At 46.0% G+C, this 20,304-nt stretch overlaps 9 non-coding genes across 9 annotated transcripts; all 9 read left to right on the forward strand.

Moving 5' to 3' along the window:
• The first annotated feature begins 250 nt into the window (after nucleotides 1-250).
• On the forward strand, nucleotides 251-441 carry LOC130342276 (U2 spliceosomal RNA). The gene has a single exon (XR_008881946.1). It is a non-coding gene; the product is annotated as a U2 spliceosomal RNA (small nuclear RNA).
• Nucleotides 442-2,518: 2,077 nt separating this feature from the next.
• Nucleotides 2,519-2,709, forward strand: LOC130342277 (U2 spliceosomal RNA). Its single transcript, XR_008881947.1, has one exon. It is a non-coding gene; the product is annotated as a U2 spliceosomal RNA (small nuclear RNA).
• A 2,089-nt stretch (nucleotides 2,710-4,798) lies between these two features.
• On the forward strand, nucleotides 4,799-4,989 carry LOC130342278 (U2 spliceosomal RNA). The gene has a single exon (XR_008881948.1). It is a non-coding gene; the product is annotated as a U2 spliceosomal RNA (small nuclear RNA).
• A 2,083-nt stretch (nucleotides 4,990-7,072) lies between these two features.
• On the forward strand, nucleotides 7,073-7,263 carry LOC130342279 (U2 spliceosomal RNA). Its single transcript, XR_008881949.1, has one exon. It is a non-coding gene; the product is annotated as a U2 spliceosomal RNA (small nuclear RNA).
• A 2,087-nt stretch (nucleotides 7,264-9,350) lies between these two features.
• Nucleotides 9,351-9,541, forward strand: LOC130342280 (U2 spliceosomal RNA). The gene has a single exon (XR_008881950.1). It is a non-coding gene; the product is annotated as a U2 spliceosomal RNA (small nuclear RNA).
• Nucleotides 9,542-11,628: 2,087 nt separating this feature from the next.
• Nucleotides 11,629-11,819, forward strand: LOC130342281 (U2 spliceosomal RNA). Its single transcript, XR_008881951.1, has one exon. It is a non-coding gene; the product is annotated as a U2 spliceosomal RNA (small nuclear RNA).
• Nucleotides 11,820-13,889: 2,070 nt separating this feature from the next.
• Nucleotides 13,890-14,080, forward strand: LOC130342283 (U2 spliceosomal RNA). Its single transcript, XR_008881953.1, has one exon. It is a non-coding gene; the product is annotated as a U2 spliceosomal RNA (small nuclear RNA).
• Nucleotides 14,081-16,161: 2,081 nt separating this feature from the next.
• On the forward strand, nucleotides 16,162-16,352 carry LOC130342285 (U2 spliceosomal RNA). Its single transcript, XR_008881954.1, has one exon. It is a non-coding gene; the product is annotated as a U2 spliceosomal RNA (small nuclear RNA).
• Nucleotides 16,353-18,446: 2,094 nt separating this feature from the next.
• LOC130342286 (U2 spliceosomal RNA) lies at nucleotides 18,447-18,637 on the forward strand. Its single transcript, XR_008881955.1, has one exon. It is a non-coding gene; the product is annotated as a U2 spliceosomal RNA (small nuclear RNA).
• Nucleotides 18,638-20,304: the final 1,667 nt, after the last annotated feature.

Genomic DNA, 20,304 nt, shown 5'->3' on the forward strand with positions numbered 1-20,304 from the left:
GGAGGAGTAAGAAGGGTTCCTGGCAAATCCGGGTTATGGATTGCATTTAAAAAGGCCCCGTGGGAGTGCAATGGGCCCCTGTCTTGCTGCTTAGCAATAATGGTATGGGTTTAGGTTCTGCTGTGTGTACTGGTGGTTGACTGCCCCCCAGCCCAGAGTGTGCATGGAAAATTGTCTGGCAGCCTCCCTGACAGCAAGCAGTGATAGTGCCCATGAAGGGGACCTTGTTGGGCCCGCCCCTTTCACGGTTATCGCTTCTCGGCCTTTTGGCTAAGATCAAGTGTAGTATCTGTTCTTATCAGTTTAATATCTGATACGTCCCCTATCTGGGGACCATATATTAAATGGATTTTTGAGAACGGGGGCCGATTTCGAAGCTTGCTTCCGTCGCCCTATGCATTGACCCGATATGGCAGTATCTTCGGGTACAGTGCACCACCCCCTTACAGGGTTAAAAAGAAAGATTCCTACTTTCATTGCTACCTGCTTGCTGGCTAGCCAGCTAGCCAGCCCTGTGGGCCTTGCTGCTGCAGCCAAAAAACAAAAGGTGGTGCTGCTGCTGCTGCTTCTGCTGCTTCTGCTTGTGTCTGGCCGCTGTTGGAGCGTCCAGGCACAGGACTTCTGCTGCTGCTGACTAAATGGCCTCCTTAATTGGATCATTTGAGTAGCCAGCACACCTGTGCAGGTAGGGCATGACATGATAGGCAGCTGCCTTGATAGCGGGTGGGTGCTGAATGTTCCTAATTGACAAAATAAGATTAATGCTTATGAAGAAATATAAAATCTCATCCCTTCCCCAATATCGCGCCACACCCCTACCCCTTAATTCCCTGGTTGAACTTGATGGACATATGTCTTTTTTCGACCGTACTAACTATGTAACTATGTAACATAACATGGGGGGGGGGGGGGGGGTCTCCTGGCTGTTCACACAGGTGTGTCATTGCTGTACATTGACCATGCATTGCTTCTGTGGTATTGCAAAGGCAAAGACAAATGCTTCCAGCCATCCATTGCACTAATGGATTGGTCATCAGCTGGCTGTCTATGTCCCGCATCAATATAGACCAAAGTACAGAGGGTTAGGCTATGCTATTGTGCACCTACCTGATGCATCAGAAGGTGCGAGGCCCTTGCTAAATTCTGTGCACAGACTTTGAGATCTATACTTTAGACTGTATCTAAACCTGCTCCAACATGGACTGACATTCTGGCCTACTTTCAGCCGATGCGACTTGTCTGTCGCTGAACAGTCGCTTTTTATGTATTCAGCACCTATGTATAATGTTGTAAAAATGCTCTAGAAGCTAAAGTCGCAGAAATGTCACACATATTTGGCCTGCAACTTTCTGTGCGACAAATTCAGACAGGAAAAATCAGTATAAATCCTTAGAAAATTATCCCCCAGTGTCTCCATCTGCTGGCGGTATTGAATAAGCATTGCTGCACTGATGGGGTATGCATTAGACGAAAAAAAAGAAGAAAAAGAAGAATAATACGCCCAGAAAAGAGGCGAAAAGGAGAAAAACGTAAAAAAACGTGAAAAAAAAGTAAGAGGAAGAGAAGGGAAAAAAAGGTGGAAATGGGTTTAAAAGTGATTTCGGCGGAGAATATATATATATATATATATATATATATATATATACGCGCACACACACACATATATATAAACGTATTCTCCGTTGAGATATTGCAGCCGCTGCTGTGTCCAGGCCCAGGAGCCTTAGCACTGTGCTGTGATGTCACTCAATACCACTGACATCACTAGGTGTAAACAACATCTCTCCTTTGCTGTGTATGTGACTATGGAGCTGTTTGGTGATGTCGTCTATTATGGCCTTCATAGAAGCAACAGGAGATTGTTGCATCCATCTAGAACCCTCAGAACTACAGTGCTATGATGTCACTCACTTCCACAGGCCTTGCAGAGTGTAAACAACAACAACCCAGCTTTGTTGTGTATGTAACCATAGGGATTTGTGATGTCACCTAGAACCTTCACAGCAGCGACAGCTTTATGAGGAGCATCAGCACTGCTCTGCCTGAGCAGAACCATCACCGCCATAGGTTGTCAAATAACCCGGATTTAACCCACACAGGTAAGTCCAATGGGGTGCAGGCATGTCCTCTATGCTTACAGCTTCCCGTGGGTGTTGGTTTGATACCGTTTGGGGACAGCCAAGGAGGCATCTGCAGGCAACAAAGGTAGGTGTGTGCTTGTGTGTGTGTTTCCTATGCAGATCCTAAGCCCAGTGTCACATGCAAGTAGGAGGAGTAAGAAGGGTTCCTGGCAAATCCGGGTTATGGATTGCATTTAAAAAGGCCCCGTGGGAGTGCAATGGGCCCCTGTCTTGCTGCTTAGCAATAATGGTATGGGTTTAGGTTCTGCTGTGTGTACTGGTGGTTGACTGCCCCCCAGCCCAGAGTGTGCATGGAAAATTGTCTGGCAGCCTCCCTGACAGCAAGCAGTGATAGTGCCCATGAAGGGGACCTTGTTGGGCCCGCCCCTTTCACGGTTATCGCTTCTCGGCCTTTTGGCTAAGATCAAGTGTAGTATCTGTTCTTATCAGTTTAATATCTGATACGTCCCCTATCTGGGGACCATATATTAAATGGATTTTTGAGAACGGGGGCCGATTTCGAAGCTTGCTTCCGTCGCCCTATGCATTGACCCGATATGGCAGTATCTTCGGGTACAGTGCACCACCCCCTTACAGGGTTAAAAAGAAAGATTCCTACTTTCATTGCTACCTGCTTGCTGGCTAGCCAGCTAGCCAGCCCTGTGGGCCTTGCTGCTGCAGCCAAAAAACAAAAGGTGGTGCTGCTGCTGCTGCTTCTGCTGCTTCTGCTTGTGTCTGGCCGCTGTTGGAGCGTCCAGGCACAGGACTTCTGCTGCTGCTGACTAAATGGCCTCCTTAATTGGATCATTTGAGTAGCCAGCACACCTGTGCAGGTAGGGCATGACATGATAGGCAGCTGCCTTGATAGCGGGTGGGTGCTGAATGTTCCTAATTGACAAAATAAGATTAATGCTTATGAAGAAATATAAAATCTCATCCCTTCCCCAATATCGCGCCACACCCCTACCCCTTAATTCCCTGGTTGAACTTGATGGACATATGTCTTTTTTCGACCGTACTAACTATGTAACTATGTAACATAACATGGGGGGGGGGGGGGGGGGGGTCTCCTGGCTGTTCACACAGGTGTGTCATTGCTGTACATTGACCATGCATTGCTTCTGTGGTATTGCAAAGGCAAAGACAAATGCTTCCAGCCATCCATTGCACTAATGGATTGGTCATCAGCTGGCTGTCTATGTCCCGCATCAATATAGACCAAAGTACAGAGGGTTAGGCTATGCTATTGTGCACCTACCTGATGCATCAGAAGGTGCGAGGCCCTTGCTAAATTCTGTGCACAGACTTTGAGATCTATACTTTAGACTGTATCTAAACCTGCTCCAACATGGACTGACATTCTGGCCTACTTTCAGCCGATGCGACTTGTCTGTCGCTGAACAGTCGCTTTTTATGTATTCAGCACCTATGTATAATGTTGTAAAAATGCTCTAGAAGCTAAAGTCGCAGAAATGTCACACATATTTGGCCTGCAACTTTCTGTGCGACAAATTCAGACAGGAAAAATCAGTATAAATCCTTAGAAAATTATCCCCCAGTGTCTCCATCTGCTGGCGGTATTGAATAAGCATTGCTGCACTGATGGGGTATGCATTAGACGAAAAAAAAGAAGAAAAAGAAGAATAATACGCCCAGAAAAGAGGCGAAAAGGAGAAAAACGTAAAAAAACGTGAAAAAAAAGTAAGAGGAAGAGAAGGGAAAAAAAGGTGGAAATGGGTTTAAAAGTGATTTCGGCGGAGAAATATATATATATATATATATATATATATATATATATATATATACGCGCACACACACACATATATATAAACGTATTCTCCGTTGAGATATTGCAGCCGCTGCTGTGTCCAGGCCCAGGAGCCTTAGCACTGTGCTGTGATGTCACTCAATACCACTGACATCACTAGGTGTAAACAACATCTCTCCTTTGCTGTGTATGTGACTATGGAGCTGTTTGGTGATGTCGTCTATTATGGCCTTCATAGAAGCAACAGGAGATTGTTGCATCCATCTAGAACCCTCAGAACTACAGTGCTATGATGTCACTCACTTCCACAGGCCTTGCAGAGTGTAAACAACAACAACCCAGCTTTGTTGTGTATGTAACCATAGGGATTTGTGATGTCACCTAGAACCTTCACAGCAGCGACAGCTTTATGAGGAGCATCAGCACTGCTCTGCCTGAGCAGAACCATCACCGCCATAGGTTGTCAAATAACCCGGATTTAACCCACACAGGTAAGTCCAATGGGGTGCAGGCATGTCCTCTATGCTTACAGCTTCCCGTGGGTGTTGGTTTGATACCGTTTGGGGACAGCCAAGGAGGCATCTGCAGGCAACAAAGGTAGGTGTGTGCTTGTGTGTGTGTTTCCTATGCAGATCCTAAGCCCAGTGTCACATGCAAGTAGGAGGAGTAAGAAGGGTTCCTGGCAAATCCGGGTTATGGATTGCATTTAAAAAGGCCCCGTGGGAGTGCAATGGGCCCCTGTCTTGCTGCTTAGCAATAATGGTATGGGTTTAGGTTCTGCTGTGTGTACTGGTGGTTGACTGCCCCCCAGCCCAGAGTGTGCATGGAAAATTGTCTGGCAGCCTCCCTGACAGCAAGCAGTGATAGTGCCCATGAAGGGGACCTTGTTGGGCCCGCCCCTTTCACGGTTATCGCTTCTCGGCCTTTTGGCTAAGATCAAGTGTAGTATCTGTTCTTATCAGTTTAATATCTGATACGTCCCCTATCTGGGGACCATATATTAAATGGATTTTTGAGAACGGGGGCCGATTTCGAAGCTTGCTTCCGTCGCCCTATGCATTGACCCGATATGGCAGTATCTTCGGGTACAGTGCACCACCCCCTTACAGGGTTAAAAAGAAAGATTCCTACTTTCATTGCTACCTGCTTGCTGGCTAGCCAGCTAGCCAGCCCTGTGGGCCTTGCTGCTGCAGCCAAAAAACAAAAGGTGGTGCTGCTGCTGCTGCTTCTGCTGCTTCTGCTTGTGTCTGGCCGCTGTTGGAGCGTCCAGGCACAGGACTTCTGCTGCTGCTGACTAAATGGCCTCCTTAATTGGATCATTTGAGTAGCCAGCACACCTGTGCAGGTAGGGCATGACATGATAGGCAGCTGCCTTGATAGCGGGTGGGTGCTGAATGTTCCTAATTGACAAAATAAGATTAATGCTTATGAAGAAATATAAAATCTCATCCCTTCCCCAATATCGCGCCACACCCCTACCCCTTAATTCCCTGGTTGAACTTGATGGACATATGTCTTTTTTCGACCGTACTAACTATGTAACTATGTAACATAACATGGGGGGGGGGTCTCCTGGCTGTTCACACAGGTGTGACATTGCTGTACATTGACCATGCATTGCTTCTGTGGTATTGCAAAGGCAAAGACAAATGCTTCCAGCCATCCATTGCACTAATGGATTGGTCATCAGCTGGCTGTCTATGTCCCGCATCAATATAGACCAAAGTACAGAGGGTTAGGCTATGCTATTGTGCACCTACCTGATGCATCAGAAGGTGCGAGGCCCTTGCTAAATTCTGTGCACAGACTTTGAGATCTATACTTTAGACTGTATCTAAACCTGCTCCAACATGGACTGACATTCTGGCCTACTTTCAGCCGATGCGACTTGTCTGTCGCTGAACAGTCGCTTTTTATGTATTCAGCACCTATGTATAATGTTGTAAAAATGCTCTAGAAGCTAAAGTCGCAGAAATGTCACACATATTTGGCCTGCAACTTTCTGTGCGACAAATTCAGACAGGAAAAATCAGTATAAATCCTTAGAAAATTATCCCCCAGTGTCTCCATCTGCTGGCGGTATTGAATAAGCATTGCTGCACTGATGGGGTATGCATTAGACGAAAAAAAAGAAGAAAAAGAAGAATAATACGCCCAGAAAAGAGGCGAAAAGGAGAAAAACGTAAAAAAACGTGAAAAAAAAGTAAGAGGAAGAGAAGGGAAAAAAAGGTGGAAATGGGTTTAAAAGTGATTTCGGCGGAGAAATATATATATATATATATATATATATATATATATATATATATATATACGCGCACACACACACATATATATAAACGTATTCTCCGTTGAGATATTGCAGCCGCTGCTGTGTCCAGGCCCAGGAGCCTTAGCACTGTGCTGTGATGTCACTCAATACCACTGACATCACTAGGTGTAAACAACATCTCTCCTTTGCTGTGTATGTGACTATGGAGCTGTTTGGTGATGTCGTCTATTATGGCCTTCATAGAAGCAACAGGAGATTGTTGCATCCATCTAGAACCCTCAGAACTACAGTGCTATGATGTCACTCACTTCCACAGGCCTTGCAGAGTGTAAACAACAACAACCCAGCTTTGTTGTGTATGTAACCATAGGGATTTGTGATGTCACCTAGAACCTTCACAGCAGCGACAGCTTTATGAGGAGCATCAGCACTGCTCTGCCTGAGCAGAACCATCACCGCCATAGGTTGTCAAATAACCCGGATTTAACCCACACAGGTAAGTCCAATGGGGTGCAGGCATGTCCTCTATGCTTACAGCTTCCCGTGGGTGTTGGTTTGATACCGTTTGGGGACAGCCAAGGAGGCATCTGCAGGCAACAAAGGTAGGTGTGTGCTTGTGTGTGTGTTTCCTATGCAGATCCTAAGCCCAGTGTCACATGCAAGTAGGAGGAGTAAGAAGGGTTCCTGGCAAATCCGGGTTATGGATTGCATTTAAAAAGGCCCCGTGGGAGTGCAATGGGCCCCTGTCTTGCTGCTTAGCAATAATGGTATGGGTTTAGGTTCTGCTGTGTGTACTGGTGGTTGACTGCCCCCCAGCCCAGAGTGTGCATGGAAAATTGTCTGGCAGCCTCCCTGACAGCAAGCAGTGATAGTGCCCATGAAGGGGACCTTGTTGGGCCCGCCCCTTTCACGGTTATCGCTTCTCGGCCTTTTGGCTAAGATCAAGTGTAGTATCTGTTCTTATCAGTTTAATATCTGATACGTCCCCTATCTGGGGACCATATATTAAATGGATTTTTGAGAACGGGGGCCGATTTCGAAGCTTGCTTCCGTCGCCCTATGCATTGACCCGATATGGCAGTATCTTCGGGTACAGTGCACCACCCCCTTACAGGGTTAAAAAGAAAGATTCCTACTTTCATTGCTACCTGCTTGCTGGCTAGCCAGCTAGCCAGCCCTGTGGGCCTTGCTGCTGCAGCCAAAAAACAAAAGGTGGTGCTGCTGCTGCTGCTTCTGCTGCTTCTGCTTGTGTCTGGCCGCTGTTGGAGCGTCCAGGCACAGGACTTCTGCTGCTGCTGACTAAATGGCCTCCTTAATTGGATCATTTGAGTAGCCAGCACACCTGTGCAGGTAGGGCATGACATGATAGGCAGCTGCCTTGATAGCGGGTGGGTGCTGAATGTTCCTAATTGACAAAATAAGATTAATGCTTATGAAGAAATATAAAATCTCATCCCTTCCCCAATATCGCGCCACACCCCTACCCCTTAATTCCCTGGTTGAACTTGATGGACATATGTCTTTTTTCGACCGTACTAACTATGTAACTATGTAACATAACATGGGGGGGGGGGGGGGGTCTCCTGGCTGTTCACACAGGTGTGACATTGCTGTACATTGACCATGCATTGCTTCTGTGGTATTGCAAAGGCAAAGACAAATGCTTCCAGCCATCCATTGCACTAATGGATTGGTCATCAGCTGGCTGTCTATGTCCCGCATCAATATAGACCAAAGTACAGAGGGTTAGGCTATGCTATTGTGCACCTACCTGATGCATCAGAAGGTGCGAGGCCCTTGCTAAATTCTGTGCACAGACTTTGAGATCTATACTTTAGACTGTATCTAAACCTGCTCCAACATGGACTGACATTCTGGCCTACTTTCAGCCGATGCGACTTGTCTGTCGCTGAACAGTCGCTTTTTATGTATTCAGCACCTATGTATAATGTTGTAAAAATGCTCTAGAAGCTAAAGTCGCAGAAATGTCACACATATTTGGCCTGCAACTTTCTGTGCGACAAATTCAGACAGGAAAAATCAGTATAAATCCTTAGAAAATTATCCCCCAGTGTCTCCATCTGCTGGCGGTATTGAATAAGCATTGCTGCACTGATGGGGTATGCATTAGACGAAAAAAAAGAAGAAAAAGAAGAATAATACGCCCAGAAAAGAGGCGAAAAGGAGAAAAACGTAAAAAAACGTGAAAAAAAAGTAAGAGGAAGAGAAGGGAAAAAAAGGTGGAAATGGGTTTAAAAGTGATTTCGGCGGAGAAATATATATATATATATATATATATATATATATATATATATATATACGCGCACACACACACATATATATAAACGTATTCTCCGTTGAGATATTGCAGCCGCTGCTGTGTCCAGGCCCAGGAGCCTTAGCACTGTGCTGTGATGTCACTCAATACCACTGACATCACTAGGTGTAAACAACATCTCTCCTTTGCTGTGTATGTGACTATGGAGCTGTTTGGTGATGTCGTCTATTATGGCCTTCATAGAAGCAACAGGAGATTGTTGCATCCATCTAGAACCCTCAGAACTACAGTGCTATGATGTCACTCACTTCCACAGGCCTTGCAGAGTGTAAACAACAACAACCCAGCTTTGTTGTGTATGTAACCATAGGGATTTGTGATGTCACCTAGAACCTTCACAGCAGCGACAGCTTTATGAGGAGCATCAGCACTGCTCTGCCTGAGCAGAACCATCACCGCCATAGGTTGTCAAATAACCCGGATTTAACCCACACAGGTAAGTCCAATGGGGTGCAGGCATGTCCTCTATGCTTACAGCTTCCCGTGGGTGTTGGTTTGATACCGTTTGGGGACAGCCAAGGAGGCATCTGCAGGCAACAAAGGTAGGTGTGTGCTTGTGTGTGTGTTTCCTATGCAGATCCTAAGCCCAGTGTCACATGCAAGTAGGAGGAGTAAGAAGGGTTCCTGGCAAATCCGGGTTATGGATTGCATTTAAAAAGGCCCCGTGGGAGTGCAATGGGCCCCTGTCTTGCTGCTTAGCAATAATGGTATGGGTTTAGGTTCTGCTGTGTGTACTGGTGGTTGACTGCCCCCCAGCCCAGAGTGTGCATGGAAAATTGTCTGGCAGCCTCCCTGACAGCAAGCAGTGATAGTGCCCATGAAGGGGACCTTGTTGGGCCCGCCCCTTTCACGGTTATCGCTTCTCGGCCTTTTGGCTAAGATCAAGTGTAGTATCTGTTCTTATCAGTTTAATATCTGATACGTCCCCTATCTGGGGACCATATATTAAATGGATTTTTGAGAACGGGGGCCGATTTCGAAGCTTGCTTCCGTCGCCCTATGCATTGACCCGATATGGCAGTATCTTCGGGTACAGTGCACCACCCCCTTACAGGGTTAAAAAGAAAGATTCCTACTTTCATTGCTACCTGCTTGCTGGCTAGCCAGCTAGCCAGCCCTGTGGGCCTTGCTGCTGCAGCCAAAAAACAAAAGGTGGTGCTGCTGCTGCTGCTTCTGCTGCTTCTGCTTGTGTCTGGCCGCTGTTGGAGCGTCCAGGCACAGGACTTCTGCTGCTGCTGACTAAATGGCCTCCTTAATTGGATCATTTGAGTAGCCAGCACACCTGTGCAGGTAGGGCATGACATGATAGGCAGCTGCCTTGATAGCGGGTGGGTGCTGAATGTTCCTAATTGACAAAATAAGATTAATGCTTATGAAGAAATATAAAATCTCATCCCTTCCCCAATATCGCGCCACACCCCTACCCCTTAATTCCCTGGTTGAACTTGATGGACATATGTCTTTTTTCGACCGTACTAACTATGTAACTATGTAACATAACATGGGGGGGGGGGGGGGGGGTCTCCTGGCTGTTCACACAGGTGTGTCATTGCTGTACATTGACCATGCATTGCTTCTGTGGTATTGCAAAGGCAAAGACAAATGCTTCCAGCCATCCATTGCACTAATGGATTGGTCATCAGCTGGCTGTCTATGTCCCGCATCAATATAGACCAAAGTACAGAGGGTTAGGCTATGCTATTGTGCACCTACCTGATGCATCAGAAGGTGCGAGGCCCTTGCTAAATTCTGTGCACAGACTTTGAGATCTATACTTTAGACTGTATCTAAACCTGCTCCAACATGGACTGACATTCTGGCCTACTTTCAGCCGATGCGACTTGTCTGTCGCTGAACAGTCGCTTTTTATGTATTCAGCACCTATGTATAATGTTGTAAAAATGCTCTAGAAGCTAAAGTCGCAGAAATGTCACACATATTTGGCCTGCAACTTTCTGTGCGACAAATTCAGACAGGAAAAATCAGTATAAATCCTTAGAAAATTATCCCCCAGTGTCTCCATCTGCTGGCGGTATTGAATAAGCATTGCTGCACTGATGGGGTATGCATTAGACGAAAAAAAAGAAGAAAAAGAAGAATAATACGCCCAGAAAAGAGGCGAAAAGGAGAAAAACGTAAAAAAACTTGAAAAAAAAGAAAGAGGAAGAGAAGGGAAAAAAAGGTGGAAATGGGTTTAAAAGTGATTTCGGCGGAGAAATATATATATATATATATATATATATATATATATATATATATACGCGCACACACACACATATATATAAACGTATTCTCCGTTGAGATATTGCAGCCGCTGCTGTGTCCAGGCCCAGGAGCCTTAGCACTGTGCTGTGATGTCACTCAATACCACTGACATCACTAGGTGTAAACAACATCTCTCCTTTGCTGTGTATGTGACTATGGAGCTGTTTGGTGATGTCGTCTATTATGGCCTTCATAGAAGCAACAGGAGATTGTTGCATCCATCTAGAACCCTCAGAACTACAGTGCTATGATGTCACTCACTTCCACAGGCCTTGCAGAGTGTAAACAACAACAACCCAGCTTTGTTGTGTATGTAACCATAGGGATTTGTGATGTCACCTAGAACCTTCACAGCAGCGACAGCTTTATGAGGAGCATCAGCACTGCTCTGCCTGAGCAGAACCATCACCGCCATAGGTTGTCAAATAACCCGGATTTAACCCACACAGGTAAGTCCAATGGGGTGCAGGCATGTCCTCTATGCTTACAGCTTCCCGTGGGTGTTGGTTTGATACCGTTTGGGGACAGCCAAGGAGGCATCTGCAGGCAACAAAGGTAGGTGTGTGCTTGTGTGTGTGTTTCCTATGCAGATCCTAAGCCCAGTGTCACATGCAAGTAGGAGGAGTAAGAAGGGTTCCTGGCAAATCCGGGTTATGGATTGCATTTAAAAAGGCCCCGTGGGAGTGCAATGGGCCCCTGTCTTGCTGCTTAGCAATAATGGTATGGGTTTAGGTTCTGCTGTGTGTACTGGTGGTTGACTGCCCCCCAGCCCAGAGTGTGCATGGAAAATTGTCTGGCAGCCTCCCTGACAGCAAGCAGTGATAGTGCCCATGAAGGGGACCTTGTTGGGCCCGCCCCTTTCACGGTTATCGCTTCTCGGCCTTTTGGCTAAGATCAAGTGTAGTATCTGTTCTTATCAGTTTAATATCTGATACGTCCCCTATCTGGGGACCATATATTAAATGGATTTTTGAGAACGGGGGCCGATTTCGAAGCTTGCTTCCGTCGCCCTATGCATTGACCCGATATGGCAGTATCTTCGGGTACAGTGCACCACCCCCTTACAGGGTTAAAAAGAAAGATTCCTACTTTCATTGCTACCTGCTTGCTGGCTAGCCAGCTAGCCAGCCCTGTGGGCCTTGCTGCTGCAGCCAAAAAACAAAAGGTGGTGCTGCTTCTGCTGCTTCTGCTTGTGTCTGGCCGCTGTTGGAGCGTCCAGGCACAGGACTTCTGCTGCTGCTGACTAAATGGCCTCCTTAATTGGATCATTTGAGTAGCCAGCACACCTGTGCAGGTAGGGCATGACATGATAGGCAGCTGCCTTGATAGCGGGTGGGTGCTGAATGTTCCTAATTGACAAAATAAGATTAATGCTTATGAAGAAATATAAAATCTCATCCCTTCCCCAATATCGCGCCACACCCCTACCCCTTAATTCCCTGGTTGAACTTGATGGACATATGTCTTTTTTCGACCGTACTAACTATGTAACTATGTAACATAACATGGGGGGGGGGGGTCTCCTGGCTGTTCACACAGGTGTGTCATTGCTGTACATTGACCATGCATTGCTTCTGTGGTATTGCAAAGGCAAAGACAAATGCTTCCAGCCATCCATTGCACTAATGGATTGGTCATCAGCTGGCTGTCTATGTCCCGCATCAATATAGACCAAAGTACAGAGGGTTAGGCTATGCTATTGTGCACCTACCTGATGCATCAGAAGGTGCGAGGCCCTTGCTAAATTCTGTGCACAGACTTTGAGATCTATACTTTAGACTGTATCTAAACCTGCTCCAACATGGACTGACATTCTGGCCTACTTTCAGCCGATGCGACTTGTCTGTCGCTGAACAGTCGCTTTTTATGTATTCAGCACCTATGTATAATGTTGTAAAAATGCTCTAGAAGCTAAAGTCGCAGAAATGTCACACATATTTGGCCTGCAACTTTCTGTGCGACAAATTCAGACAGGAAAAATCAGTATAAATCCTTAGAAAATTATCCCCCAGTGTCTCCATCTGCTGGCGGTATTGAATAAGCATTGCTGCACTGATGGGGTATGCATTAGACGAAAAAAAAGAAGAAAAAGAAGAATAATACGCCCAGAAAAGAGGCGAAAAGGAGAAAAACGTAAAAAAACGTGAAAAAAAAGAAAGAGGAAGAGAAGGGAAAAAAAGGTGGAAATGGGTTTAAAAGTGATTTCGGCGGAGAAATATATATATATATATATATATATATATATATATATATATACGCGCACACACACACATATATATAAACGTATTCTCCGTTGAGATATTGCAGCCGCTGCTGTGTCCAGGCCCAGGAGCCTTAGCACTGTGCTGTGATGTCACTCAATACCACTGACATCACTAGGTGTAAACAACATCTCTCCTTTGCTGTGTATGTGACTATGGAGCTGTTTGGTGATGTCGTCTATTATGGCCTTCATAGAAGCAACAGGAGATTGTTGCATCCATCTAGAACCCTCAGAACTACAGTGCTATGATGTCACTCACTTCCACAGGCCTTGCAGAGTGTAAACAACAACAACCCAGCTTTGTTGTGTATGTAACCATAGGGATTTGTGATGTCACCTAGAACCTTCACAGCAGCGACAGCTTTATGAGGAGCATCAGCACTGCTCTGCCTGAGCAGAACCATCACCGCCATAGGTTGTCAAATAACCCGGATTTAACCCACACAGGTAAGTCCAATGGGGTGCAGGCATGTCCTCTATGCTTACAGCTTCCCGTGGGTGTTGGTTTGATACCGTTTGGGGACAGCCAAGGAGGCATCTGCAGGCAACAAAGGTAGGTGTGTGCTTGTGTGTGTGTTTCCTATGCAGATCCTAAGCCCAGTGTCACATGCAAGTAGGAGGAGTAAGAAGGGTTCCTGGCAAATCCGGGTTATGGATTGCATTTAAAAAGGCCCCGTGGGAGTGCAATGGGCCCCTGTCTTGCTGCTTAGCAATAATGGTATGGGTTTAGGTTCTGCTGTGTGTACTGGTGGTTGACTGCCCCCCAGCCCAGAGTGTGCATGGAAAATTGTCTGGCAGCCTCCCTGACAGCAAGCAGTGATAGTGCCCATGAAGGGGACCTTGTTGGGCCCGCCCCTTTCACGGTTATCGCTTCTCGGCCTTTTGGCTAAGATCAAGTGTAGTATCTGTTCTTATCAGTTTAATATCTGATACGTCCCCTATCTGGGGACCATATATTAAATGGATTTTTGAGAACGGGGGCCGATTTCGAAGCTTGCTTCCGTCGCCCTATGCATTGACCCGATATGGCAGTATCTTCGGGTACAGTGCACCACCCCCTTACAGGGTTAAAAAGAAAGATTCCTACTTTCATTGCTACCTGCTTGCTGGCTAGCCAGCTAGCCAGCCCTGTGGGCCTTGCTGCTGCAGCCAAAAAACAAAAGGTGGTGCTGCTTCTGCTGCTTCTGCTTGTGTCTGGCCGCTGTTGGAGCGTCCAGGCACAGGACTTCTGCTGCTGCTGACTAAATGGCCTCCTTAATTGGATCATTTGAGTAGCCAGCACACCTGTGCAGGTAGGGCATGACATGATAGGCAGCTGCCTTGATAGCGGGTGGGTGCTGAATGTTCCTAATTGACAAAATAAGATTAATGCTTATGAAGAAATATAAAATCTCATCCCTTCCCCAATATCGCGCCACACCCCTACCCCTTAATTCCCTGGTTGAACTTGATGGACATATGTCTTTTTTCGACCGTACTAACTATGTAACTATGTAACATAACATGGGGGGGGGGGGGGGTCTCCTGGCTGTTCACACAGGTGTGTCATTGCTGTACATTGACCATGCATTGCTTCTGTGGTATTGCAAAGGCAAAGACAAATGCTTCCAGCCATCCATTGCACTAATGGATTGGTCATCAGCTGGCTGTCTATGTCCCGCATCAATATAGACCAAAGTACAGAGGGTTAGGCTATGCTATTGTGCACCTACCTGATGCATCAGAAGGTGCGAGGCCCTTGCTAAATTCTGTGCACAGACTTTGAGATCTATACTTTAGACTGTATCTAAACCTGCTCCAACATGGACTGACATTCTGGCCTACTTTCAGCCGATGCGACTTGTCTGTCGCTGAACAGTCGCTTTTTATGTATTCAGCACCTATGTATAATGTTGTAAAAATGCTCTAGAAGCTAAAGTCGCAGAAATGTCACACATATTTGGCCTGCAACTTTCTGTGCGACAAATTCAGACAGGAAAAATCAGTATAAATCCTTAGAAAATTATCCCCCAGTGTCTCCATCTGCTGGCGGTATTGAATAAGCATTGCTGCACTGATGGGGTATGCATTAGACGAAAAAAAAGAAGAAAAAGAAGAATAATACGCCCAGAAAAGAGGCGAAAAGGAGAAAAACGTAAAAAAACGTGAAAAAAAAGTAAGAGGAAGAGAAGGGAAAAAAAGGTGGAAATGGGTTTAAAAGTGATTTCGGCGGAGAAATATATATATATATATATATATATATATATATATATATATATATATATACGCGCACACACACACATATATATAAACGTATTCTCCGTTGAGATATTGCAGCCGCTGCTGTGTCCAGGCCCAGGAGCCTTAGCACTGTGCTGTGATGTCACTCAATACCACTGACATCACTAGGTGTAAACAACATCTCTCCTTTGCTGTGTATGTGACTATGGAGCTGTTTGGTGATGTCGTCTATTATGGCCTTCATAGAAGCAACAGGAGATTGTTGCATCCATCTAGAACCCTCAGAACTACAGTGCTATGATGTCACTCACTTCCACAGGCCTTGCAGAGTGTAAACAACAACAACCCAGCTTTGTTGTGTATGTAACCATAGGGATTTGTGATGTCACCTAGAACCTTCACAGCAGCGACAGCTTTATGAGGAGCATCAGCACTGCTCTGCCTGAGCAGAACCATCACCGCCATAGGTTGTCAAATAACCCGGATTTAACCCACACAGGTAAGTCCAATGGGGTGCAGGCATGTCCTCTATGCTTACAGCTTCCCGTGGGTGTTGGTTTGATACCGTTTGGGGACAGCCAAGGAGGCATCTGCAGGCAACAAAGGTAGGTGTGTGCTTGTGTGTGTGTTTCCTATGCAGATCCTAAGCCCAGTGTCACATGCAAGTAGGAGGAGTAAGAAGGGTTCCTGGCAAATCCGGGTTATGGATTGCATTTAAAAAGGCCCCGTGGGAGTGCAATGGGCCCCTGTCTTGCTGCTTAGCAATAATGGTATGGGTTTAGGTTCTGCTGTGTGTACTGGTGGTTGACTGCCCCCCAGCCCAGAGTGTGCATGGAAAATTGTCTGGCAGCCTCCCTGACAGCAAGCAGTGATAGTGCCCATGAAGGGGACCTTGTTGGGCCCGCCCCTTTCACGGTTATCGCTTCTCGGCCTTTTGGCTAAGATCAAGTGTAGTATCTGTTCTTATCAGTTTAATATCTGATACGTCCCCTATCTGGGGACCATATATTAAATGGATTTTTGAGAACGGGGGCCGATTTCGAAGCTTGCTTCCGTCGCCCTATGCATTGACCCGATATGGCAGTATCTTCGGGTACAGTGCACCACCCCCTTACAGGGTTAAAAAGAAAGATTCCTACTTTCATTGCTACCTGCTTGCTGGCTAGCCAGCTAGCCAGCCCTGTGGGCCTTGCTGCTGCAGCCAAAAAACAAAAGGTGGTGCTGCTGCTGCTGCTTCTGCTGCTTCTGCTTGTGTCTGGCCGCTGTTGGAGCGTCCAGGCACAGGACTTCTGCTGCTGCTGACTAAATGGCCTCCTTAATTGGATCATTTGAGTAGCCAGCACACCTGTGCAGGTAGGGCATGACATGATAGGCAGCTGCCTTGATAGCGGGTGGGTGCTGAATGTTCCTAATTGACAAAATAAGATTAATGCTTATGAAGAAATATAAAATCTCATCCCTTCCCCAATATCGCGCCACACCCCTACCCCTTAATTCCCTGGTTGAACTTGATGGACATATGTCTTTTTTCGACCGTACTAACTATGTAACTATGTAACATAACATGGGGGGGGGGGGGGGTCTCCTGGCTGTTCACACAGGTGTGTCATTGCTGTACATTGACCATGCATTGCTTCTGTGGTATTGCAAAGGCAAAGACAAATGCTTCCAGCCATCCATTGCACTAATGGATTGGTCATCAGCTGGCTGTCTATGTCCCGCATCAATATAGACCAAAGTACAGAGGGTTAGGCTATGCTATTGTGCACCTACCTGATGCATCAGAAGGTGCGAGGCCCTTGCTAAATTCTGTGTACAGACTTTGAGATCTATACTTTAGACTGTATCTAAACCTGCTCCAACATGGACTGACATTCTGGCCTACTTTCAGCCGATGCGACTTGTCTGTCGCTGAACAGTCGCTTTTTATGTATTCAGCACCTATGTATAATGTTGTAAAAATGCTCTAGAAGCTAAAGTCGCAGAAATGTCACACATATTTGGCCTGCAACTTTCTGTGCGACAAATTCAGACAGGAAAAATCAGTATAAATCCTTAGAAAATTATCCCCCAGTGTCTCCATCTGCTGGCGGTATTGAATAAGCATTGCTGCACTGATGGGGTATGCATTAGACGAAAAAAAAGAAGAAAAAGAAGAATAATACGCCCAGAAAAGAGGCGAAAAGGAGAAAAACGTAAAAAAACGTGAAAAAAAAGTAAGAGGAAGAGAAGGGAAAAAAAGGTGGAAATGGGTTTAAAAGTGATTTCGGCGGAGAAATATATATATAAATATATATATATATATATATATATATATATATATATATATACGCGCACACACACACATATATATAAACGTATTCTCCGTTGAGATATTGCAGCCGCTGCTGTGTCCAGGCCCAGGAGCCTTAGCACTGTGCTGTGATGTCACTCAATACCACTGACATCACTAGGTGTAAACAACATCTCTCCTTTGCTGTGTATGTGACTATGGAGCTGTTTGGTGATGTCGTCTATTATGGCCTTCATAGAAGCAACAGGAGATTGTTGCATCCATCTAGAACCCTCAGAACTACAGTGCTATGATGTCACTCACTTCCACAGGCCTTGCAGAGTGTAAACAACAACAACCCAGCTTTGTTGTGTATGTAACCATAGGGATTTGTGATGTCACCTAGAACCTTCACAGCAGCGACAGCTTTATGAGGAGCATCAGCACTGCTCTGCCTGAGCAGAACCATCACCGCCATAGGTTGTCAAATAACCCGGATTTAACCCACACAGGTAAGTCCAATGGGGTGCAGGCATGTCCTCTATGCTTACAGCTTCCCGTGGGTGTTGGTTTGATACCGTTTGGGGACAGCCAAGGAGGCATCTGCAGGCAACAAAGGTAGGTGTGTGCTTGTGTGTGTGTTTCCTATGCAGATCCTAAGCCCAGTGTCACATGCAAGTAGGAGGAGTAAGAAGGGTTCCTGGCAAATCCGGGTTATGGATTGCATTTAAAAAGGCCCCGTGGGAGTGCAATGGGCCCCTGTCTTGCTGCTTAGCAATAATGGTATGGGTTTAGGTTCTGCTGTGTGTACTGGTGGTTGACTGCCCCCCAGCCCAGAGTGTGCATGGAAAATTGTCTGGCAGCCTCCCTGACAGCAAGCAGTGATAGTGCCCATGAAGGGGACCTTGTTGGGCCCGCCCCTTTCACGGTTATCGCTTCTCGGCCTTTTGGCTAAGATCAAGTGTAGTATCTGTTCTTATCAGTTTAATATCTGATACGTCCCCTATCTGGGGACCATATATTAAATGGATTTTTGAGAACGGGGGCCGATTTCGAAGCTTGCTTCCGTCGCCCTATGCATTGACCCGATATGGCAGTATCTTCGGGTACAGTGCACCACCCCCTTACAGGGTTAAAAAGAAAGATTCCTACTTTCATTGCTACCTGCTTGCTGGCTAGCCAGCTAGCCAGCCCTGTGGGCCTTGCTGCTGCAGCCAAAAAACAAAAGGTGGTGCTGCTGCTTCTGCTGCTTCTGCTTGTGTCTGGCCGCTGTTGGAGCGTCCAGGCACAGGACTTCTGCTGCTGCTGACTAAATGGCCTCCTTAATTGGATCATTTGAGTAGCCAGCACACCTGTGCAGGTAGGGCATGACATGATAGGCAGCTGCCTTGATAGCGGGTGGGTGCTGAATGTTCCTAATTGACAAAATAAGATTAATGCTTATGAAGAAATATAAAATCTCATCCCTTCCCCAATATCGCGCCACACCCCTACCCCTTAATTCCCTGGTTGAACTTGATGGACATATGTCTTTTTTCGACCGTACTAACTATGTAACTATGTAACATAACATGGGGGGGGGGGGGGGTCTCCTGGCTGTTCACACAGGTGTGTCATTGCTGTACATTGACCATGCATTGCTTCTGTGGTATTGCAAAGGCAAAGACAAATGCTTCCAGCCATCCATTGCACTAATGGATTGGTCATCAGCTGGCTGTCTATGTCCCGCATCAATATAGACCAAAGTACAGAGGGTTAGGCTATGCTATTGTGCACCTACCTGATGCATCAGAAGGTGCGAGGCCCTTGCTAAATTCTGTGCACAGACTTTGAGATCTATACTTTAGACTGTATCTAAACCTGCTCCAACATGGACTGACATTCTGGCCTACTTTCAGCCGATGCGACTTGTCTGTCGCTGAACAGTCGCTTTTTATGTATTCAGCACCTATGTATAATGTTGTAAAAATGCTCTAGAAGCTAAAGTCGCAGAAATGTCACACATATTTGGCCTGCAACTTTCTGTGCGACAAATTCAGACAGGAAAAATCAGTATAAATCCTTAGAAAATTATCCCCCAGTGTCTCCATCTGCTGGCGGTATTGAATAAGCATTGCTGCACTGATGGGGTATGCATTAGACGAAAAAAAAGAAGAAAAAGAAGAATAATACGCCCAGAAAAGAGGCGAAAAGGAGAAAAACGTAAAAAAACGTGAAAAAAAAGTAAGAGGAAGAGAAGGGAAAAAAAGGTGGAAATGGGTTTAAAAGTGATTTCGGCGGAGAAATATATATATATATATATATATATATATATATATATATATATACGCGCACACACACACATATATATAAACGTATTCTCCGTTGAGATATTGCAGCCGCTGCTGTGTCCAGGCCCAGGAGCCTTAGCACTGTGCTGTGATGTCACTCAATACCACTGACATCACTAGGTGTAAACAACATCTCTCCTTTGCTGTGTATGTGACTATGGAGCTGTTTGGTGATGTCGTCTATTATGGCCTTCATAGAAGCAACAGGAGATTGTTGCATCCATCTAGAACCCTCAGAACTACAGTGCTATGATGTCACTCACTTCCACAGGCCTTGCAGAGTGTAAACAACAACAACCCAGCTTTGTTGTGTATGTAACCATAGGGATTTGTGATGTCACCTAGAACCTTCACAGCAGCGACAGCTTTATGAGGAGCATCAGCACTGCTCTGCCTGAGCAGAACCATCACCGCCATAGGTTGTCAAATAACCCGGATTTAACCCACACAGGTAAGTCC

Source organism: Hyla sarda, unplaced genomic scaffold, assembly GCF_029499605.1.
Source record: "Hyla sarda isolate aHylSar1 unplaced genomic scaffold, aHylSar1.hap1 scaffold_647, whole genome shotgun sequence".
Lineage (NCBI taxonomy): Eukaryota > Metazoa > Chordata > Amphibia > Anura > Hylidae > Hyla > Hyla sarda.